The 25115-nt window shown below is 48.0% G+C and overlaps 1 pseudogene; it reads right to left on the reverse strand.

Annotated features, from left to right (window-relative positions):
- Positions 1 to 15548: 15548 nt before the first annotated feature.
- On the reverse strand, positions 15549 to 17611 carry LOC138473736 (interleukin enhancer-binding factor 3 pseudogene; annotated as a pseudogene).
- Between the last annotated feature and the right edge of the window lie 7504 nt (positions 17612 to 25115).

The raw sequence follows: 25115 nt of genomic DNA on the forward strand, positions 1-25115 counted from the left end.
ATAGAATATCAGCATCATGCCATGGGCTGTAGTGGAGATTTGTAAATACGCCTACTTATCTGAAAAATGTGATTTGCCGAACATGGGAAATGACCTTGGGAAACATCTGAACTTCAAAGTTAGGACTGTTTGACAATCAGAAACCTAATAAAATCATTCCCTTTTTATCAGGATATTATAAGGATGTACGTTAATATAACAAAAACCAAAATCTCGAACTTCAAAATCACAAACAGAATAGGTTGCATTTTGTAATTCGAGATTTTGTGGTGGGGGGTTTGTCCCCCGCAACACATGTTGTGTTTGCGGGGGACACCCCTGTCACCCCTGCAGACCATAACACCGAATTAGGGGAGCGGGGGACACCCCCGCAACACCAGCTCCCCTAATTCGGTATTTTGGAATACGATATTGTCGTAGTTCCAAAATGTGGGAATTTGGGTGATGTGGGATTTTAAATGCAGTATTTTCATTGACTACCTATTATAATCCTTACCAATAGTGATCATCTACCGTACAGTTATAGAGAACTTTACCAAGCTAACAGCTAAAGAACGTATTACTACTGGACTCAAGTTCACTGTCTCTCCTTCTTCTCCCTCTCTATCATTTCCTTCCTGTTTTCCCCATTCATTCATCTATACATGTCCAACTAATGGCACCGACAACTGCATCCACTCCCTTGGCAACCCCCACCCTCTCCTTGTCACGGAATGTTTCTTACAAACTAAGCTGATAAAGGCCCCATCATTACTAGGGCTCGCCTCTCAAGTCCATCTCGCAACCACACACCAACCGTACCTAGCACCAGGTATCGTCTGGTCTTGATACAGCTATCACAGTTATGTTTTGATTTTGAAACTGGCTGCGCATGTCTTACATTTTCTCTCTAGCCTACCATTAAGCAGTTACAAATCATGCATCCCAGCTAACTGTGAGTGGTCCAAAATGAGAGTCGGACACAAGGCATTCATATTCTCAAGAAAAGACATGTATTGAAACAAAAACAAGTTGGGAAACTGTCTAACTGGCCCAATCCTACGAGGAGATTCCCAACCTAAAAATCAAAACTAAGGGTCAGTCTATATCAGGAAGTCAGTAAAAGAAAAGCTGTCATTGTGTCCAAAACGTCCTATCCTGAACCTCACACTAAGACCAAACAACAAAGGGTGCAGGGAAATGTCTTTTTCTTGGTGTTAGCAAAAAGTGTTCAAATCCAAAATGTAATAATGACTGGTACAAAAATATTCTAGGAGGTAGAGTCCTTTGGATCCAGAGGATGGTTCCCTTCCCCTGGTTTCTTGAATAGGATGTCAAACGTTCCACTTTAATCAATAGTTTGTTTGTTCCTTCACTGGACTCACAATGTTCCTGATTAAATCACAAGCTTTGCTACAGTCTTTCTGTAAAATTTCCTTTAGCTCTGCAGATTGCCTCGCGTACTCCCCTGCTAGGAATCTTCACTCAATCTCATCCACCTGGTATACTCGCCTGGCAGGGCTTCTTTTATAATTGCTTCATTGAATCTGTGAGGAATTTGACAATCCGCACGTGGAGTGTGCGCTCACCTGGGCTTTTTTGAAATTGTATAATGAAATGGAATGTTGTGAGATCAACCTCCAGAAAATTTGTGGGGCTAATCCACACTTATTTTCCTATGCTTGCTGCACAAGAAACACATAGTCACAGCCTACAGGCGCAGTCCTCCTGTCATGTTCAGTTGGAATGTGACAGCCACGGGTACATCAAGGCATCTCAAGATGGGGGTAAGGCAAAACCTTCCTCTTGCCATGGCCAGCCTCATTAAGTGACAAAGGCTCCATGGATCCACCCTCTCCTTTGCCTGCCCTGCTGGTGGCAGTGCATACTGATGATAAGTTAATTGATGCAGGCCTGCAAGAGGCCTGGTTGCAGAGCTGACAAAGGGGACAGGAAACCCAACACCTTTTTCATTTGCATCTGCGTCAACCTGAAGTCATCTCCCACCCCTTAGTATCAGAGGCAGTGAACTGTCATGTCTGGGACAACTGTTTACAGTATGCAACCCCCACAGGGTGACCCCTTTTCAGAGTGTAGAAGAATGTGATTTGATGAAGACAGAACATCTGTTCCCACCACAACTTCAAGGGAGACCTGTGCTTTGATCAGGAACAATAGAGAGCTCAATTAACCATAGAGACCCGTTGTTCCACAACAGACAGGAAGATGGGTGGGACTTAGTAGTACATGTTTTCAGCCCTTTACCTTTTCTGTTGCAAAGCACTCTGGTTAGAACCTCATGCATAACAGAGGATTGTTGGTGGGGACCCAGGATTGGTTAATTAAGGTAGGCTTAGCCAGCACCAATCACTGGGGCCCATTTGGCTTTAAAAGAGGGCAGTGCCTCTCTCTTAGCAGATCATCTGAAGGCTTCACCAGAATTAGGAAAGAAGAACTCATTTGCACCGTGGCTGAAGGTACAGTCTTCCTTAGAGCTTCCATCAGTAAAGGAAGGCCAGGATTTCCAAGAGGGAAGCAAGTCCCCTCCCCTAAACATCTCCCTGGGAACAGAGGGAGATACTGAATCCAGAGGACCCTCTAGCAGCTCCAGAACCGGTACCCAGCCACGACACAGCATGCCCTGCTAGGCTCTGCAAGCAAGCTTCCTAGGTGGGAAGTGACAGAGAGTCTTTGAACCAAAAGAAGGACAAGGCTGTTGCCTGCAACACTCTCCTCACCTTTGGGCTGTCCGCCTTAAAGGATGACACAAGCCCAGCAAAGAAGCTAGAAGGAGTGCACCAACAAGCATCAACCAGAGTCCGCCTTAAGAACATTTTGGAGGCAGTCGAGTCCCTCAAGCTGCAACTGACTGCGCCGCTGACTGTTTTCACGTCGCAGGCACTCATGCCCTCCGAGACGCCTCAAGCCGTGCTTCAGAACCGCCGACCAGCACTGAGGCAACGATTCCTGACCCCGAGCCGCCATGGAAGCCAGCCTGCAGCCGTCCGTCGAACTTCGTGCATCGAAATGATAAATAATGTTACCTGTCATCTTATCTTCATAGGAATCAAGAGAGCACACTTTAGGGTATCGATACAAGTACACTACTAGGTGTTACATGGCCAATAGTGGTGTACAATGTTAGAAAAATGATTGCCCATTTTAGACTATTCAACGATTTATATATGTAGGTGGAATCTGCCCCAAAGGGGTGAACAATATAGTTTCTTGGTTACATGTGGTTATCAAATCTCTGCTTAATCAAGTTAACAAACTCTGTTTAGGAACAATGTGGTGTTCAGATAAATCTTGATGGTGTTGTAAGTTAATCCAATAAACTGATCCCAATTTAGATAACATATACTCTCGCGGAGTGTACAAAATGGTGTGATCTTCAACTGAAATATTATATGATCAAATATTATATGATCAAATATTCAACAGTTCTTGCCTACTCCATAGAGTCTACAGTCTGTTGTCCTTCTGTTACTCGTACAATATGAGCTATATCAGTGTTCACTATTACAGGAAAGGACCCAGATAAAAGTCTTCATTCTTCCCTAGTGGGGCTGTTGTATCTAGCTGGTGAATCCAAAACAATTCCAATACAAGTCTCTTTGGGCAAGCATTTTATTAATGCCACCTCCGTTGGGGAGAGGATGTACAAATTCTAAGACTACGCATTTCAATTGTGCTACTATGGGCCTCATTACAACCCTGGCGTTGGACCATGGTGCTGTTAGCACCATGGTCCATGCCGGATCCCGCCATGGTGGATGGTGGATTTACCGCCCCATTCCAAGGTTGGCGGGACGGTAAATCCCCATTCAATGGCCCCTTCCCCATTCCCATTTTTGGCCCATAGGGCTCAATGGGAATGGGGAAGGCCGTAATTAGCACCAAGGTCCCTTAGCGGGTTGGACTTTAACGCCTGCAAAAAGCAGGCGTTAAAGTGTGAGGGCCTCATTACAACCCTGGCGTTAAGGGGTTAACGGTGCCGTAAAAGGCTGCAGTGCCATTAAACCGTTAACGCCAGATTCACACTTTAACGCCTGCTTTTTGCAGGCGTTAAAGTCCAAGGCGCTAAGCGACCTTGGTGCTAATTACGGCACCGTAATTTACGGTGCCGTAATTAGCACCTTCCCCATCCCCATTGAGCCCTATGGGGCAAAAATGGGAATGGGGAAGGGGCAATGGTGAATGGGGATTTACCGCCCCGCCAACCTTGGAATGGGGCGGTAAATCCGCCATCCACCATGGCGGAATCCGGCATGGACCATGGTGCTAATAGCACCATGGTCCTACGCCAGGGTTTTAATGAGGCCCTGAATCTGGCGTTAAGGGTTTAACGGTGCCGCAGCCTTTTATGGCGCCGTTAACCCCTTAACGCCAGGGTTGTAATGAGGCCCTATGTGTCTATTTTCATGGAAATGTCTATACACTGGTGAGCTAATGTTGCCTGTCCTAATATTGGATTTATGTTCAGTCCATCTTTCCTTGACTTTCCAGATGGTTTGGCCTGCATAATACTTGCCACATGGACACTTCATGTGTTGGGTGTCAGAGGGTCTTCCTTAGGGAAAAGGGGGGATACTGTGCTTCATCCAATTAAGTCGCAACATCTCCCAGCAGTCTTCTCCCATGTGAGCCTCCCTCATAAAGCTGTCCCAAAGTCAGGATCAGGTAGCCGCTGCCTTCCCCTGGCTGCATGGAAGGAGATCCCCACCGGGGAATCCGTGATGACCACACTGGATTCAACACATAACCCAACTTTTATCTCTCCTCATCACCTCATGCAATTCTTCCCTCCTTTAGTTGGCTGTCCACTGACTAATCCCCCATTCCATCACCTCCTCTCCCCACAACCCTTCTTCTGGCACATCCACAACCCAAGGTCTGATGACAACCTTGTGGGGTCACAATGAGCCTCATTACACGGATTGCGGTAAGGGATTAACGATACCGGTAAGGGAATACCGGTATCGTTAAATACCCATGCAAATTACGACCCGGATAACCACTATTAGCGGCACCGCTACGAACGGTGCCACTAATAGCAGCTAGTCCGCGGGCGCACGACCCTTCAACCCGTAAATAGCGGCATGGCGGTAATAGCATGCCATCACAAGCCATGCGGAAATGCCAATAGCGGCATGGAATAGCCCCACAAAGCTCAGACCGGCATGGCGCAAATAACGGCATTGCGAACCACCCGTTAAGAGAAATGAGCAGTGTTCCCACCTGATACAGGTGGACACAATCAGCACAGATGGCGGCAACGGAGACTGGGGCAGCACAAAATGAGCACAGCACACCCCTTCCCACACCCCTTGCCACACCAAGATGGTTCCAATACTAGCAGCATTACATGGCCTGGAGGACATGATTGCATTGCAGCACCAACAACAACAGGCAGCACAGAGGAGACGCAGGAGGAGGAGGAGGGCGAGACAGGCACAGCAAGCCGCACCAGGGCACCTAGTAATACCACAGAGGAAGCTACCAATCCCCTGGATTCGAGCCACTCCATTCAACCTAACCCCTGAGCAGATACACACCCTGTACCGTCTGAACCGGGATACCATCACCAGCATCGTGGACATGATACATGATGACATTGTGAGCCTCATAGACATCCGTACTGCCATCCCCCCTCTACTGAAGGTGGCAACTGTGCTCCACTTCCTGGCCACAGGCACCTTCCAGCATACAGTAGGGCAGATGCATGGCATCTCACAACCAGTATTCTCATGCACGCTGACCCAGGTGCTCGATGCCCTCCTGAAGCACACAAGTGAACACATATCCCTGCCACGGACTGCCCAGGAGATCTCCAACACCAAAGTTGGCTTCTATTCACTGGCAGGCATCCCAAGTTGCATCAGGGCCATCGACTGTACCCATGTGGAATTGGTGGTCCCACATCACAATGAAGCATTCTACCGAAACATAAAGCAATTCCACTCCATGAATGTCCAAATGCTATGTGACCCAAACAAGATAATCACACATTGTCAACCTATGATTCAATGGTCCTGCGGAACTCAACAATACCACGCTACATGGAGCGACATGCCGGACAGCGTTCGTGGCTACTTGGTGAGTAGCAGGGCAAGCACATGGCAGTGTGATGTGGGGTGTGATTGGGGGGGAGAGATGCATACTCCAACTGGGTGTGGACTGTCTTCCGTAGAGATGTATGCCAATGTCCACCAAGGCAGGCACAATGGACCGGAAACAAAATCACATGCAATTTTGAAGCTGCACAACATTGAAAACAATCTGAGATGGCAAACATGACCAATCTATCCACATGCACATTGCACATCATACAAACCCCATATGACACAAATCAGCAACATGGTGCCAATATGCCAAATGAAAATGTGCGCTGACCACCGTAGACCACTACTGAAGTGAGGCTTCACAGCATGGCGACATCAATTTCAGAATGGCAGTGCAATAGCAGTGTGGTACCAAATTTGGTACCAAATTTGCCTGGGCCCAGGAACACCTAAGACCTGTCCTCACCCAGGACATGGCAATAACTGCCGGAGGCATGCATGGTGCATGTCCACTTGCAGGGACTAGCTCACCCTCACACATTGCAGTTACACAGATCATCTCCATGCATGCTGGGATCCGTGGATGCCAATCACAATGCAAAGTTGATTTGTGTGATATGTACAAGTTGCACTTGATGTGAACAGTAACAAGTCCCCATTGTTCCACCCATGCAGGTGATGCCGGCTATCCCCTGAAGAGGTGGCTCCTTACCCCTGTACAGAACCCACATAACAGGCACGAAGAGGAATACAATCGTGCACATACCCGTACCCGCGTCGTAAGTGAGCAGACAATTGGCCTTTTGAAGACACGGTTACGGTGCCTCAGCAGGTCGGGTGGAGCTCTCTTGTACAGTCATGAGAAGGTGGGCAAGATCACCATGGCATGTGTCATGCTGCACAATATGTGTATCAGACGGAATGTGCCAATGCCCCCTGACGTTGAAATGCTACCACCTGATGAGGATGATGATGGGGATGAAGAGGGAGGAGACGGGGCTGCAGGTCATGCAAGAGGTGATGCCCAGGAGGGACGCGATGCGCGTCAGCATCTGATCAACCAAATATTCTGAATACATGGTTCAACTCTGTAGGATAGGTGTGGGTATTTGTGCACTGGGTTTTGTGGTGAAGCGCACAATGGGTCCTGTCCCCCAATAAAGCTCACATACACAATGATGGAGTTCAAGCCTGTGTGTTAACTTGTCACTAGTGTGTTTAATATGTTTTGAGAAGAAGAAGTGCACGGCCCCAACTATGCAACCACCCTTTCCCCCCTCCCCCCACAACACTCCCAAAACACCCTTTTCCACCTCCCCCACAACACTCCCAAAACACCCTTTCCCCCACCCCCCACAACACTCCCAAAACACCCTTTTCCACCTCCCCCACAACACTCCCAAAACACCCTTTCCCCCACCCCCCACAACACTCCCAAAACACCCTTTCCCCCCACCCCCCACAACACCCCCATGTGTGGCTGGTACAATGTTGCTGTCTTGCTGTACATGTGCCAGCTACATCGGGCTGGCCCTAGTTCCCATCCCCACCTCCACCATTAGGGGTTTGGAAGGGTGTGCTCCTCATGGTGCGCAAGGAGCGGCGCAGGGGGCTCGTGTGCCTTGAGCTGGCAGAGGAGGATGTGCCTGGTTGTATTTGTGGTGGGGGGGTACTGTCTGTCCATAGAGTCTGCTATGCGGGTGAGGACCTGCCTCAGTTGTGCCATCTCCTCACAGAGCCTGTTGGTGCAGGCTTCCATGCCATGTCTCGTCTCCCTTGCATTCTCCATGTACTCCTCCCTCAGACGGGCTGCCTCATCGTCATATTGGCCAACCAGCGCTGTGATCTCCTCCTGCAGCTGTCTGATGGTGGCCAGGTCATGGCCACTGTGTCCTGCTCGTGGGGTGGGTGCCGCACCTTGATCTATGGGTAGGCCATCGGGTGAGGACACCTGTGGGCTCCAGCACCCTGCCATGGTTTCATCGCCAGAATGGGCATGGCTGCTGGATAGTGATGGTGGCCGTGGGCTTGCTTCTCTAGATTGGGGGGGGGCGGGGGAGGGGGGCTGGAGGTGTGCTCTTGCATGCCCAAGTCACAGGTGTCCTCCACATCGGACAGTGGTGCGGTGGCTGCTGCCTCGCCAATTGAACTGTTGGCAGCAGACAGTGTGCCCTCCGTGGGTGGTTCCTGTGTTGGGGGGATCACTGCAGTGGGTGCAGCGATTGTTGCTGCCGTAGCTTCAAGTCTTGGTGACGTTGGTGGCTTGCTGTGTTTGCCCTCTGCAGGAGCGCACTCCTTCCTGTGCCCCTTGATGTGCTGGTGGTGTTCCCTGGCTCCTTTGCTCTAGCTTGTTTCTTGGCAGGGGGAGCCTGTGTTGCAGTGTCCTGCTCATCGCTGTCGGTCTGTGAGCCTGTGGGGGACAAAGAGGGGATGGCATTGGTGATGGGTCAACGTGCTTCATGCAGATGTTGTTCATCATGCTGTTCTATGCATTGTGGCTTCATCAGTGGGCATTCAGGTCATGGGACTTTCGGGTGAGTCATTCATGCATGGGTCTGGGTGGCATGTGTCTGTGGTGATGCGTGCATGTGTGTGTGTTGGGGTGTGTCACTCACATGGAGAGGGTTGTGTGCATGTATGTTTGTGGCCACATCCATGAGCTGATTCAGGGCTCAGATTTGGGGGGTATCTCAACTTTCACAGTGCATTGTTTTATGTGGACACTCACCTCCATCTGATGCTGTGGGCGCACCACGCTCCATGTCGCCGACTCCCTCTATAGATTCAACACCAATAGTGCTCACGCAGGTCTCCTCCCACTCCCTAAGATTGATGGGTGAATCTCCACCACCTCCTGTGGCCATGGCCAGGTTACGATTGGCAGCCAGTATGCTGCGGACACGGAGGCGGAGATCGTCCCACCGCTTCCTGCAGTCTTTCACGGTGCAGGTGGTGGTGCCCACCACACTGACTTTCTGGGCCACCTCTGCCCAGATGGCCTTTTTTTTATCAGGGTTTCATGCTGCATGTCATTCGCAAAGACAACATTTGCGTTTGCAGCAAGTGTCTCCGTGAGCATGCTGAGCTCCTCATTAGTGAATTTCTCCTTCCACTGCCGATCCGCTCGTTTTTTAATTGCCTTGGGCATTGTCAGGGGATCCTGGACGGTTTGGTATAGCACAGGTGTGGATGCAGGTCCTGGGGGCAGAGGATGGCAATGGATTGTGTTTTTAAAGATGGCCGCTGTGCTCTTTCCCGTTCCTGTGCGATTTCCGTTTCTGCAATTTTACGGTGACCGCTAATAGCGGTCACCGCTATTTGAGTGATGTTGGAGGTCGGAAGTGCAATCAGCGCTTTCATCGGTGCCGCTAAGGGTCTTTATGGGGACTTTAGCGGCATGGCGGTAGGGTCATTACCGGCATGGCGCTATGCTCGTGTCAGCGTACTCGTAATTGCACACAATTAGCGTCCTCTTGCCAAGGCGGACACGTAAATAGCGCCATGCCGTAAGGGCAGTATCTTACCATCTACCGTGTAATGAGGCCCAATATGCTATTTCCCGGAAAAGGTGTAGGTACCATATGACCACTATGGTGGTGATGGTTGCAGAATAAATATTCAATAACATAACATAATGATGCATCCTTCAATCCCTATACTGCTATTACTTCCCTCTCCTTACCATTCTCCCACTGTTACCCCTTGCTCATACCCGTCATCTCTGCTCCCACGTGCTCCTCCTCTTCCTATTGTGACCCTGCTCTTCACCTCACTTCCAAAAGGCCTCCACGCCACCTACTCTATCTAATTTCATCTCTCCCACTCGTATTCACACGGTACTCCTTCTCTCCACCCCTCCCACTACTTTCACATGCAGGCTCTGCATTGCCAATTGTATGTGTAATGACACCTCCCTCCTCACCAATAACGTCATCTTCATCTCCATTCCTACAGAGGTTCCTCTCCTCGGGGATGAGTGACCTCACCAAAATATCTCCCACCCACCTGGACTGGACTCTGCTAGACTCTGAATACCCATCTATCCAGTGCACCCACCAAGGGTCACAGGCCAGCTGATTTTTTAATTAAATGTTGTGTTACGCTCTAAACTACATTCCTCCGATCCACACATTTCCCAAAGATGCTGAACGTGGCATGTTGTCCTGTGTACATAGTAGTATATGGGGGAGTCATATGCAGAATATATGTGTGATGACATGCATTTGTGATGGGTTAGGGTGTTTCATGTACATACCTAGCAACAATGTCCTGCTTTGTGGTAATCCCTCCACGCTGCATGGCAGGTTGCTCTGATCCAAGGTCATGGAGTCATGCTTGGAGCAGAGAAATCTAGCATACAGGTTGAAAAAGAGCATCACAGACTATGTGCACATTGTTGGAATGTTGCATGCGTCTGTTTCTGGAGGAGAGGCGCCACCAAGGGGTGGCCAAAACTCCCCACTCCCCCCCACCCCACCACCGTCCCGGTCAGGTAAGGCTTTCAGCAGGACACCCCTCTGAAAAATGAGTGGGGGCGCCACTGTTCTGAAGACATGTTCTCGTGCCCTGGGTGATACAAGGCTCAAGTATATGCAGTTCATCAGCCATAATAAGTTGGGGAAGACCGCTATGGCATAAAACTGTGCCTTGATTTGGTTTAGAACCACAGTGTCAGTGGGGAGGGAAATGTAGTGGTGCATTCCTTCTCAACATGGTTGGCAACACCTGTGAGAGTCTGAAGGAGAAGCAAGGCTGGGTGATGCCATGTGTCAGGGCCACAGCCTACTAAAAAGGGCCTGCAGCATAGACATGGAGCACTCTAAGGAGCTTGATTTAGCACTCAATTTCTGACAGGAGGCTGAAGATGGGTGGGCAGGTCCGTCCAGGCAGAAGTTGGCAACAACCTTCTGGTCGGTCAGGGTGAGGTGGGACCGCGTGTTCTGTTCACCCGTGGTGTGTAGGGCCTTCGAGCTATTCTGCAATATCTACTGGTGCTGCAGCATGGAAGGGGCTTGGGTTGCAGGATGTTTGGCTCTCTGCAGGGGGGTCCGGTGCAGGCTGATGGGCTGTCTGTGGGTGGGGTGCAGGGGGTGCAGGCTGATGGGCTGCTTCCAGGGTCTGTGGTCAGGTTAATAGGCTAATGGACTGGCTGTTGGGGGTAGGCTTAGGGGCCTTCTGCAGGGAGGGGTATGGCTGCTGTTGGTGCTGCTGTTGCTGTACCTGTAACAGGATTCATTGTAGGTGCAGGCGTTGTAGCAAACAAGGTCCTTCCATGGTGTTGGACAAGTGAGTTGTACCTCTTATTTATGTGGTTTATCCACCCCCTAATTTGGTAGTCTTTTCCACTGGTATCTTTTGCTAGTTGATGGGAGGGCGACCACCTGTGTGAATGGCCACGTTTGGACATACAACACCTGCTCTGAGCAAATACTGTTTTTAGGTGTCAAACTGAGTACTAAATTAAGTCCAATGGTTGTACATTATTAGATGAAGTCAATATTAGAAGTGTTATTGGATGGCATAAGTGCAAAGCGCAAAACGAAACGTAAGTACAAGAAGGTTGGACCACTTTGCATTTACGCTTCTCTTTCGTGGCACAAAGCAAGGCATACATCTTTTACACCTTGCTTTTTCTCTTTGGGCACTTGGAACATGCACCCCTAAACGTCAGGGTAGGTCACTGCTGTGGTTTAACATGTATGAAACTGCACCGTAATAAGCTGGGCAGAGCAGCGTGATTTGGAGGTATGGCGTTAGAAGCGCCATTTTGTACTGGCCATGAACCACAGTGCTTGAGTTGTGAGGGGTCCTGTGGAGTTGCATTGCTGATGTCAAACGTGCTATGACTGCCCAGGTGAAGGATTTAAGGTATGAAATCTTGGTGGGGCATGAGGCGGCTCTTAACGCTGAAGGTAACTTTGTGTATATGTTTTTGAATAGTCTGGTGTAATGGTCAGAGATCAGCTTTTAAGAGTGTTATATTGCAATTAGACTGTGAACTATGGTGCAGCATGATGGGACTTTGATTGTTCCTATAAGGTGATAGAATTTAAAACTGGAGAGTTGCTGTACTAATATCTAGGACAAAGCGCTGTGTGCCCATGCGTGGGGTTCTTGGCCGGGCTGTCATTAGGGAGTTTGGGGACCAGGGCACAGACCCATTTGGGGCCCCATCCGAATCAAAGAAATGCAGAGATCCACACATCTCTGGTTGTGCATCCACCTGCCTTCATTCATTCGTGGCATTCACGGCCGTTAGGCTCGTATACCGCCCTAGCAGCAATCAAAATGAGCATAAGAACTCCCTTAAAGTTGCCTTATCCCCGTCATCCATCCTGGCATCAGAAAAATAAACGAATGCCATTTGAATGGCAACATTAGCAGTCCAAGGTAAGGGTAATTGTCAGGGACTTCATTTCGCCAAAATGCCATGGGTAGCAGAAGTGACATCACATGACCCTTGACCTCTGATGACATCACAGGAAGTGGTGTCATTTAACCCCACCCCGAAGTGACATCACAGGAAGTGATGGGACACAACCTTTCACCCCTTAACAAAACAGGAAGTGGCACCATATAGCATTGTTCCTAAGTACACTACAATAAATATGGTTACAATATCACTGTAATGTGATATACATTTCAAGAATGAATGACCACATGTAACTTTAATAACAGTGTATATAAGCACATGTAACCAAATTACTGTGAATGCAAGCAGACGTCCAAGGTGAAATGATAATGGGCCTCATTATGACCCTGCCGGTCAGGAAACAGCGGTGGCGGTAAACCAGCCGCCACCGTTGTTTCCGGTCCGGCAGATTAAGAGTTCTGCAGGCGGGTGGTGTCACTCCTGCCAGGTCTGACCTGGCGGAAGTAACGCCACCCGCCTGCAGAGGGAAATGGAAACACCAGCAACGGTGCTAGTGTTTCCATAGTCGCCATCCCCCTGGAGTCCTGAGTCCTATGGGACTCCATGGGAATGGGGATTAACGGAATTCCGCCTGCAGAATTACTGGGTCACTGGGGTTGTAATGCCCCGGTGATTCCGGCAATCACAGAGGCGGTAATTCACTACAAGTCTGGCGGCAGCCTGCAGGTTTTTCCGGCATGGCTACCGCCGGACTTGTATTGAGGCCCAATTAAGCACTTAATATAGAACAAATATAAATACAATATCACCCAAACTGTGTTGGTACTCATTTATAGGCCTCAGAAATATGAAAGGCTGAGTTGACCTTGCCGGGATTTGAACAGGCAACCTGTCGATCACACAAACATTGCAGCAGCGAACTCACTGAGCTATCTTACTAGCTATAGCTATCTTACCGGCCATTGTAAAATGAGCAATTACATGTCTAAATGTTCTGAAAGTCAGAAAGCAAATTACACTCTGTAGTGGATACTATTACATTGGTAACGGATTTAACAGCAGGCTAGTTCATCTGCAGGTCTGGTGCAAAGTTGGCCACATGTCAGGCTTGCAGGGATCTAATTTTCAGGCTGCAGATGTTGGCAAAATACATACCATTGGGAGGGTTCAGAACTGTGAATTAAAGAATTAAGAGTAGCGCAGGGAAAGCAGGGCACTCACAGGGCATCCTGTACTCTGGGCACTCGTTACCTCATACATGCAAACAGACATCTCCCTACCTCCTACACTGAGAACTGATCTCCCCGAACTAAACTTTAGGACCAACACCATTTTATGGCTGAAAGGGAAAGCCCATCAAATATAGAAGTGGTTGTAAGCTAATGCTCACCTAATTGCAGCAAGCATTCAGGACCCTCTACAAGGAGCCACAGCTACCCCCCCCTTCTGCAAACCGCTACACACCTACCTCACTACCACCCTTACATGCATGTATTTCTGTTAGTATAGTAAGTTGTATGCATCTCTTGTATTTTTACTCCTGCACTGCCATCCTAATATGCTCTATCTGTATATACCTCTTATGTACAAACTTGTTCTTTCTGTACATACCTTTATGTATTTAATACTCGTATGTAAATATCAATCTTGTGTAACTAAGCTTCGCATATTCTTGTATCTGCTGCGCCCTGTTACCTTAGGGTATGTTGCGCATTACAAATAATAAAACAAACAAAGAACAAACAAACAAACATCCTGAACAGTATGCCATGGATAGGAAAGATAGACACATTACAACGAAGCCTTAATTGTGGCACAATGAAATCAAGGGCCACTTGATGTGCTATGGTCAAACATTTCTATTCCTATTCATTCTTATGCTCACTGCTCAAAGTGTTACACGTGTGGAATGTCCTGTTTTTTAAGAGGCCTGAACAAGAAAGCCAGACACTCCAGAAACAAAGAGCCACATGGCTCTGGCCACAGCCCAAGAGCTTCAATAAAAGAAATATACTTTTCCCTCCCGTTTTTTTAGGGGTAGCAAGGGAGACCTCAAGAGTCGCAGTGGAGACCCCCAGCGTCCCTGGTCCTGAAGTTATTCATATTATTCTAAAGGTAGCTTCCAGTGTGATACCATTTCAATGAAGGGACCTCTCAGTGATATGAGTCCATCAAAGGCATGTGACATGGCCCTCATTACACGGATGGCGGTAAGGATTTACCGGTACCGGTATTTTACCGGTACCGGTAAATCCTTACCGCCTTACTACGAGGTCCCTTTGCGGGTTGGGGAATTTAACGCCTGCTTTTTGCAGGCGTTAAAAACCAACCCGCAAAGGGACCCAGGGAGCTAATTACGGTACCGCAATTTGCGGTACCGTAATTAGCGCCTTCCCCATTCCCATTATGCCCTATGGGGCAAAAATGGGAATGGGGAAGGGCAATGGTGGAAGGGGGAATTACCGCCCCACCGACCTTGGAATGGGGCGGTAATTCCCCTTTCCACCAAGGCGGTGCCGGTATTTTACCGGCATGAACCATGGCGCTAATAGCGCCATGGTTCTCCGCCATCCGTGTAATGATTGTATTGGTGGAAGACCCCCAATGTTATGTCACTGCAGGGAAACGATCTCTCAGTGACTGCATTTGGTTCCTCCCCCAATCTGATGTCAATGCAGTGAGTTTGGCATCCACTGTGACATCACAGTAAGAATGCTTTCATTGTAAAGGCCATCAGTGCAGTACTGCAGTGGGGCCAGCCCTCCGCGTTAGGTCGCTGCAGGAGGAGCAGCACATAGTGTGATTTACAGACTCTACCAAGAAGGATATGTTCGGTTGAGTGGTATTGGGACATGCAGCAGTCAGCTTTTGAATAGTAAAAGATTCAAATGTCCTGGCTAGATTCGAAAAATATTCCAGAGTCTGCTTTGTGGATCATCTAAATGCATTTACTGGCCTGATCCTTTAAATGGATTTGCAGTCAAGTCAAACTGACAAATGTTTTCTCTTTTCCCTTTCAAGTTACTGATATACCAAAATGCAGTAGCAATAATTTAGGGAGCAGATCACAAAAGGCAAAGACCCGCAATTGTATAGTCACACATTTACTATGACGCTATTCATGGCTGCACTGAATACAAAATCCTACTTTCTTTCTCAGCAGAGAGAGTGGTTCTTTGTTTGGATTGGTGGCGCAGGAAATGATCTGCCCGCTCTTGTCTCACAACTTCCCAGTGCTGCCAGCGCAGCGTATGACTTTGCCATTTTCTTGCTAGAGCCGGCACCACGGAACCTCTGCCCGTCCACTTCCACCTCCATCACAAAGCGCTTGCTGTGGCTTCCACCCGTCTCTGAGACAAGAGTGTATTTCTGGCCCGGCTTCATTTGGTTGAGTTCCATCACCGAGTTTCTACCCCACTTTGACAGGATAGGGCCCTCGTCCTCACTGCCACGCCGTTCCAAAAGAGTTACACTGTCCGTGTGTGGGTCATGTGCCTCCTCCCCAACTGGCTGCTCAGCCAAGGTCTGCAGCACTGTGACCGCTAAAAGAGTCTTGGCAGCGTGTTTAGAGGGTCCAATTGTCTCAAACGACTTTCCATCAACCTCCACAGCCATGGTGTAAATTGGAGCATGAGCACGACCCGTCTTGGAAACCTCTCTATACAATACACCTGGTTTTAGCATGTTGAGCCTCGCAAGAGGATTTGCTTCTTTGCCGGGGTCATATTTGCTGGTTTTCTTTTTTTTTATCTTGAGTGGCATGTGTCCTGCTTCAACCTGCATCGGGCGCTTGACTGACCCAGACGCAGTGGTGGTGTTCAGGGGAATCTGGACCGAGTGAGAATAGGCAGAGACATTCCTGAGGATATTTACTAATGCTTTCTTGGACAAGTGCAATGGGTCCATTCCCAAAAATATGTGAATTTGCCCAAAAGCTATCAGCCGTAGTGAGTGTTGGGCACAGAGAGTTAATCCGTCCCTTTGAGGCCTGTCAAGGTGACCTAAGGCATCAGTTGGCTCTTCCTCACAAGGATCCAAGAGTCCAGGCCCGTCCTGAGTGAGAATTCCTAATGCCACACATTCAAGAACTCTTCTTAGGGCTGCATCTACTCTCATTGGCCTGCTGGCTGAAGCAATAACCCTCTTACAAAGAATCTCCAAAGGCCAGCCTTGGAGTGAAGCACCTACTGGAAAAAGGGTGCACAGATGTCTGAGCACACGAATGACTATGATGCATGATTTCAACTTTGCAGCCGTGTCTTGGAACCACATGGTGCATCGCATTGACTTCAAGGCAGCACGGCATCGCTGGCTGTTTAGAGCACCGCTGCGGCCATTGGACGATGGATTTTCTATGTCTGTGACTTTCTCCTCTTCGATATTTCTTTCTACCAGGTGAGAGGTCATTCGTATGATCAGGGTCAATGGAGGGGCTTTTACATTCTTTATGATGATTGAAGCTTCATGGGTACTCTGGAGGACCTCATACACCTCTTCGTTAATAGCAGCAAATTGCACAGAAAGCCTACCAGACACTGACTTCAGGAGGCTGACCGTAGGCATCTCCCTGCACATTAGAACCATCTCTAGGTCATTATCATGCTTAAGTAGAAGACCCTTTCCAACAAAGCCCACAAGCATTACTCCGTAGAGGGCCCTTGACTCCTTACCAAAGATGGTCAGAATCTCTTTGTGCAGCACCTCTGCTTCCCCAAAGAGGCCCTTCCATCCTTTTCCTGCCATTGGCCCTTCCTTTGATCCCACTGGTTCAATCCCAGTCACCATAGCTTCATCTACAAGATCGTTCTGTTGCCTAAATCCCAAAGGGTGAGCTACTTTCTCCTGCTCTTCCAAATGGTCAGACACTGCTTGGAGGGCTCTCACTGTATGGGAAATCATGTTCTTGATTACTTCCAGCTGTCTCTGGGTTGGCTCAAGGGTCCTATTCCTGACCAATACATGGCAGCTCTGCTTCCTAAATACGTGCATTTTTTCCCACTGACCTTACAAGCTGTACTGTGCTCTCCACCGAGGATACTATGTTGCTAGATGTTGGTTCCTGGAAAACGGCTCAAAACCAAAGCATTATTGACTCACCAATGTTACGTGTCAAGTCCAAGACATGTGTCATCCTAGAATGAAAATACAAATGGTGAGATTTTAGGACCTGAAGCAGGGAAGTCCAGGCTGTATACTCAGGGACACTGCAGCTAAAGTAGGCTTTTTCATGAAATGACAACTGTGCCCCCTGTGCCTCTGCCCACTCTGTGATGTCACTGCTACTCATGGAGGAGGTGAAGGGGGGCGGGGGGGGGGGGGGGGGGGGGGCACGTACATGTTAATGATGGTATTGCTTCAATATTTGTAAAGGGGCCAAATAAAAACTCAGCCACACGTAACTAGAAACATGGGTAATATGCAGCTCAATTATGGATATGGGGTTCCCAATTCTGCATCATACTAAGAATTCAAGAACAGGGAAGGGACATTGTCTAACATGTTCTGCCCATACATTTCTCCCCACCAGAGTAGAGTATCTTTAGAAAGCTGTTTAGAAGGACATTCCGATCACTGGCACCATGGAGAGCACAAGAATCTTGGGGTACAGAAAGAGAGAAGTGGTCCTCAGAAAGAATGCAGCGCTACCACAACCGACCTAACCAGTAAGGCTTCCTATGCAGTACCTTGCCTTTTTCAAGTATTGCGCATAGTTCGATTTCTGAAATCAGTTATCGGTCCAAAATTAAATTCTCCCCATGAAAAATTCAAGACAATTTTGTTTGTTTAAAATCATGCTGTTACGGTACAATGTTTTTCAAATATAGGCAGCATTTCTTTTGCTAATCTTAAAACAGGAGCACATATTGTGCCACCCATAGAACTATTTAAGGTTTTAAATATATTACAGTTGTTAGTTCAAAAGTTATTCAGAGTGTTAAAGGTCTTCAAAGAAGTTACATTAGTTAAAAACGTTTGCTACGTTTGTGTTTTTATTAAAGGAATTGTTTGTCAACGGTGTGAAAATAGTTTCAATATGCTAAAAAGTATTTGAGATAGTTGCATTTGTTAGTTAAAAAGTTGAGAAATATTTGTAAGATTTTTGAAAAGGCTGTAATCAAATAAAAAGCTTCTATGGATTTATTTTGTATTTAATTGGAATTGTTCAGGTTGTGGCCATTGTAAGGAAGGCATGGTATCAAACAGTAAGACAGACACAAATGATCACAGTTCAAGAGTGTTTATTGAACTTCGAAAAATGCCTATCTAATTCTTAATCTAAAGATGCGAGCAAGCAAAGACCATCAAATAATAATAACGCAGTCATAATGGTGTCTTGTCAAAATGAAAGGCCTATAGTAATAAACCTATTGCCAATCCTTACTTCTAAATACAAATAATGTGGGAAACAATGTTATGCAAAAGAAAAGTGTTCAAGAAATGATATGTCATTTGGCTTCCCTTCCCCACGTTTTCAGCATGGGACGAGGCGGCACACTCGAGTTTAGCACAGTCTCTGGCTTCTCTAGCACAAGGATGCAGTTCAGATCTCAGTATCAGGGCCTTCTGTGCCAAAGTCTCTGCCATTCAAAGTCTCTTACTTGAGAGGGCCTGATGCGACAAGCAAACATTAAAAAGTTCCTTTCTCCTCAGGATTCTCATGTACAACTTCTTGGGGAATTTTCGATTCACCCCGGGTGCCCCTGCGCTGGGCTCAGACCTGCATTAACACAAAGCCTTCTCGGATGATTTACCGTTCACCCCGTGTCCCCCTCTGGTGGACACAGACCCTCTTTGTCTACTTTTCCAAACTTTCACTATTTCATTAAGATCGAAGACTTTCAAGTGTGCGCAGGATTTTGCTTGAACTGTCGCAGGACCACTTCAATTCACATGTATTTGTTCTCTTTTAATTGATCTCCCTCCGCCAGGCTCGGACCAAATGTATCTACTTATTATTACTTCTCAGCTGGATACTTACAGAGACCTTCGATTAAGCACCCACGCGGTGCTGGACCACTCTGTGTTTGGTTTTGTAGCTTGCTTTAAAGTTTAATCACTCATCAGCAGTTTAACTTAATTCACGTCTCTTATCACACACGTTTTAACAAGGTTAATTCCAGCGCTCCCCATGCAATGTTGCTGCTTGCAACCTTGGCTTCAATACAGACCGCTCTTGTATGGGTTTCCCCAATTCACCGTCTCTGTTGCTTTCACTGAAGCGGCTTTGTTCTTGGAGCCAAGGACAGTACCACAGTGGCTGTAATCAAGGCTGGATTCTGCCTGCCTTGATTACTGACGCGTGAGGGCTCTGGGTATCTTCAACACACAATCCAGGATTCTCCAGCCTGGTTTCCTGGTCTTATGCTTTCTCTCGAGGTTTTGGGAAAGTAACGGTGCCTGGTCAAAAAGGTCAAGGGAATTATACTCCTTGCGATCCCCTTTGGTTTTACCACCTTTCCTCTCTTGCTCAGCTGCCGTCTCGAAACTGCTGTTTACTCGTGCACTTTGCCTCGCTCACAGTGTGCTCTTGTGCTGCACCTTTTATCCATGTGCGGAAGTGTAATGAAGTCAGGTGTGAGTAATTGTCGATAATTGCCTGACCATAGTATTGGGACATGTAAGGTACACGGCTCAGGTGCTAGTCTGTTTTTCCTTAGAGCCGGCTGTCAGTGCGAAGGTGTTCATGTTGAAAAATGGGGGGCTAGAGTTCCTTAATATCATACCTGGTAGGATGGGGTAAAGGTGTTACAGGAAAGAGGATACCGGGTCTTACCATCGGGTGTCCAACTCCCACTCCCTGAAGACCTCTTACCCAGGTGATCCAACCGCACTGGTCCACCCCCAGGTACTGGATCCAAACACGATGACTGTGTCCTGGCCACCTGGATGACAGATCACAGGTACTAGCGGGTGAGACACCCTCTGGTTTCTCACACCATACAGGGTACAGAATGTGACGTGCTTCCTACAAGCTCTTAAACCGTTCTCTGAAAATGACAAAATAAAATATTTACAACTTTGCTATGAGTTTGGGGGTATAATGTGCTGAAAGAGCACCACACACCGTGGGAAATAAGCAGCGCTCAGATACCTGAGGGTTTGTAGCACTATATAAATGCACAAACAAACAAGCTAAGTCCACCAGAGTAACGTAGCACCACTGCAGTGGTATTTTAAGTACTGAAACGTGATTATGGTGCTCATTACAAGTTCAGCAGTAAATAGTAACATTGGTGGTAAATCTAATACCGCCACTTTTACCACTCTACTGAATTACAGGTCACTGAAAATGGGTGTTAATTCCACTGATGTTAATTCTGCTGATTCTGCGGAATTACTGTCAGAAACACAAATGCTCATTCTGCCAAATTACAAGTGCAATTACTGCCGAAATACTGCCAAAAAATGCAGTGCAGTTACCTCCACCCAAAAGGTGGAGGTAAAAGCATCCAGGTGGTGGGAATCCAGCATAGGTGCAAATAATAGCCTCCTAAAGTGTATTTAAGGCCCACGCCGTGCCCAAACACACTTCCAAGCAACATGCAGTCACAATCAGAATTGAATTACGGCATTCACAACCTGCTGCTGTTCATTGAGCTCCAGCTGCATGCAGGACAACCACATGGAAGGATGCAGGCTTCACAAAGACGGAGGAGGCGTGCATTGTGGAGGCCGCCCATACCACGTGTCCATTCGTCCCCCAGGGCTCTGACTTATGGCCAATTGGTCTCACTTGGAAAGGAACACCATAGGAGAGCTTCTGAAACTCATAGAGGCAGATCTCTAGAGCGCCATACACATCAGAACTGCAATCCCACCACTTTATAAGCTGGTGTCTGTCCTCCACTTCTGTGCCACAGGTGCATTCCAGCTGCAGGGCATGTCTGAGACAACATTTTCAATAGGGCTCGCGCAAGTGTTGGACACACTCATGATGCATGCCAATTGCGACACATCTCAATGCCCCCCAGCCAGGCCCCGCTGCATGCAGCAAAGGTGAGATTCTATGCCATTGTCCATTTCCCTAATGTCATAGCAACACTTCATTGCACATGTGGCACTGGTGCCCCCCCCCCTCATGCAGTGGAGCCAGTCTCGGGAGGATAGCTCAGGGGCAACGCGCTTGACTTTGAAGCAAGATGACACGCAGCAACACAGGTTTGATCCCCGGGGCCGCGCTTAGAAACCTCTGGGTATTAAGCGCATTATAAATAACCAATTACAGGATTCGCAAACAGTAGCATTTCATAAACATCCAGATGACCTGTCATGCGGATCTGACCATCAGCCACTGGTGCACACAATTCCCAGGTTCCACACATGATTGCATGGTCCTGAGGAAGAGCACCCTCCCTGCATATATTGCCACACACCGAGAACAGTGAACTTGGCTCTTGTGTAAGTATGACAACCGAAGATGATGCAGAACAGAGGCACACATGGAGATATGCGGGAGATCGCATGTGAGGAAACTACATGTCCCAAGAACCATATTCCATGTGGGACTCAGTAGCCAATGAACCATAACCTAACTAATGCTGGGCACAGGGAAACCTGCTCCTGCACATGCCCACACACAGCCACTACAACTCCTAGAGCCCCCTGCAGACCAGAGAGTCAGCCCTACCTGTATTCTAGCACACAAAGGCCACCAGGGCAATAGTGAATGAAAGTAGCATGCAGAAGCACAATTGTATTGCTAAACACTCTTCTCCCTAGCTGCTGTAGGTGACTCAGGCTATCAGCTGCTACTGTGGTTGATGACACCGGTGAGGAACCCTGGTACACCATACTAGACAGCCTTCAATGAGGCACACCTAAGGACCAGGATATGCACGCTTGGGCTACTCAAAGAAAGGTTTAGGTGCTTCCACCAGACAGGTGGGGCACTAATGTACACTCTTGAAAAAGTGGGTAAGATTGTTGTCACTTTCGTCATGCTGCACAACATATGCATATGCCGGAATATACCCATGCCTCCAGATGAGGGCATTTCACTCCTCGATTCAGATGGTGAAGAAGATGCAGGTGACGATAGGGCACATCACAAAAGACATGAGCAACTGAGGGAAGGACGTATCGTCCGGCAGGATATCATAGACAACTATTTCTGAAAGCACAACTTGAGTTGTACAACTTTAGACTACTAATGAAAAGAGATGGTGGCTGCACTCAAGAGTTTCAAATTACCTTATAGCAAGGTTGTATATTCAAGCAAACAATGCTAATTTATTAACAGGTGCAGTGTTACAAAGGGGGTATGCCCATGTACCCACGAGGAATACTGTATTTTCTGGTAACTTGCAGGCCAACTGTGTTTTGGAGCACTGTGATAGAAATGTGTTTCTGGGCTCTACTGAAGCTATCTTGATTTTCTTGAGAGCAGGCATTGACAAAAAATGAAAGGATGAATATCCTCATTACACCGTCCTGTGATGGTAACTCTCTATGTTTCATACTTTAGTTTAGTTCATTTATTTGTTACGCACACCGAACCCTTGGGTAACTGGGCGGTAGACTTGATCTGGATTTTCCTAGAAACTTAGCAAGGATTACCCCCTGAAGATAGGACTCAGCCCCGAAACGCATTTGGTCAAGAATGCATTCCTTGCACTTAAGTGTTAAATAGGTGATAGGTTGTCCGTTATTTAGGTGTTCTCTGGTGTTCTTGGTTTACCTTTTCATAATTGTTTGTACATTGAATTTCCTTAAAAATGGTTTTGTTTACCTTGGGTTATGTCATGTTCTTATATCTGTCAAGAATTGCTTTTGGGTATACTGTTTTCTTTTTCAAAAACATGTGCAGTTGCATTCTGGACGATGCATGTTCAGACTCTTCTATGTCAACGATAGACACCGGTCACTGTACAGTTAACCTCAACTCTATTCACGTGCAAAACTCTAATGAAATGAGCACTTGATCAAAAGTGATATATTGTTCAAGTGTGCACCTAATCTGCAACCCCAACCCCTCCCCTGACCCTCATCCCCAAAACCATCCCGTTCCCCACACCCTCATCCCCAACACCATCCTCCTCCCCACACCTCAGTGGTCTCCAGTATATCCCATGAAAGTGTCCACTACCTCCTCCTCTTGTCCCCTTTCCATGTAGGAGTAGTTCCATGACTTGTGCGGCGCTGGTAGTGTCTTGGTGGCTTGCTTGCCACTGACCCCTCACTAAGGGTGACCAACACAGAACTAGCAGGTTCACTGCCCCAGAGGTGCTGCATAGTAAGGGTGATGGCCCTGGTCATTGCCTCATGTGAGGCCCAAATTTGCTCAGCCAACTCCCTAACACTCTCACTCATTAGGATGTTGCTGGCACTGGATTCTGCTGCACGCCAACACAGATGATCCAGGGAAGTGGCCACCCATCCGAAGGCACCTAGCACTGCATAATGCATTGTGTGAGATTGTTGCAGTTGCTAATGAGCTATCTACTGCATTACCTCCTGCCGCTGATCGATCAGGGTGACCCTCTCCCAAATGGCATTCAGTGTGTGCTCCTGTATTAGCCCGGGAGAGGCATGGGTCGCCTTCCCTCAATGCCAGATGCCCGGCCTGCTCGCTCTTCGTCATCCTGCCCTTGGGAATCTGTGTCCTCAGGACGGTCATAACAGGACAGTGGGAGGTGGCTCAGTGGTGGGAGGTCATGCTGACTCATGGCCTGAGTTGGTGGCCCAATTGTGGCAGGTGTGCCAGTGCCCACAGTGGTGGCAGATGCAGTGCCCTTGGTGAGGGGTGTTTTGGGTGTCTGGTGGGCACCCCCCTTCCTTGGTGCAGCATGTCCTGAGGCCCTTTTCCCACTTCCTGGGGCAGGTATACGAGAGGTGCTCCTGCCTTTGTGTCATACGGTGCCCTTGGAGCCTCTGGCAAAGGTGGAAGTTCCAGCCCAGAGTGAGTCAGTAATTCCTTCCAACACAGAGTGTGGCCTAGTCCTCACCCAATATGGCCACTGCATGTATATCTACGCACAGGTCCAGTGTAACGGTGCGTTGTATCCGTCTCTTCCTCTCTGGACCTCGCTGCTGTGTTTTGCTGCCGTGTCTCACAGTTTTTCCTCTGCCCTTGTTCTACTTCCTCCCCACCGGGTCTCCCGGTGTTTCCACTCTCCTTGTTTCAGTCCCTTCTCATGAGCTGTCTCTGCCTTTCATCTGCCGTGTGCTGCGGTTTTCTCCAGCATAACCGGCTTTCACTTCCGCCTCTCTGCGGGTGTGCATTCTGTGATCAAGCTCTTCTGCGACTTTGCTTTCCCCTTCCGTGATTAATTTTCTACCCGTCCTTTCTATGGGAATTCTGACTTTCCTTCCTATCCTCGCTTTCTCCTGTTAGTTCGCGTCCCTTCGACTTCACTCTGAATTGTTCTGCCTTTGGACTTTTACTTACCTCACGGCTGTCTTCTTGCTTACCCATTCCGGATTTCGATCCTTACTTCTGTCGGAAATCTCTCTGTTGCCGCTTTCTGCTTTGAACTCCTATTGTGTTTGTTTCCCCCAGAGTCCTTCCATATCCTTTCTGTCTTTTCTTCAGTGAAGATTCCACCCTTCAGGTGCAGACTGGACTCAAGTACTACCGCGCACCTGTGGTCTGTTCCATCCAGCGCTTGGACAGTACAGCGCTCCTGTTTAATAATGACTTTGTTCTTTTTCATATTTGTAACTTAACGGACTCAGTGTAACCCGCTTCCTAGTGGGTT

The sequence above is a fragment of the Ambystoma mexicanum genome, chromosome 8, assembly GCF_040938575.1.
Source record: "Ambystoma mexicanum isolate Mex_15411 chromosome 8, UKY_AmexF1_1, whole genome shotgun sequence".
Classification (NCBI taxonomy): domain Eukaryota; kingdom Metazoa; phylum Chordata; class Amphibia; order Caudata; family Ambystomatidae; genus Ambystoma; species Ambystoma mexicanum.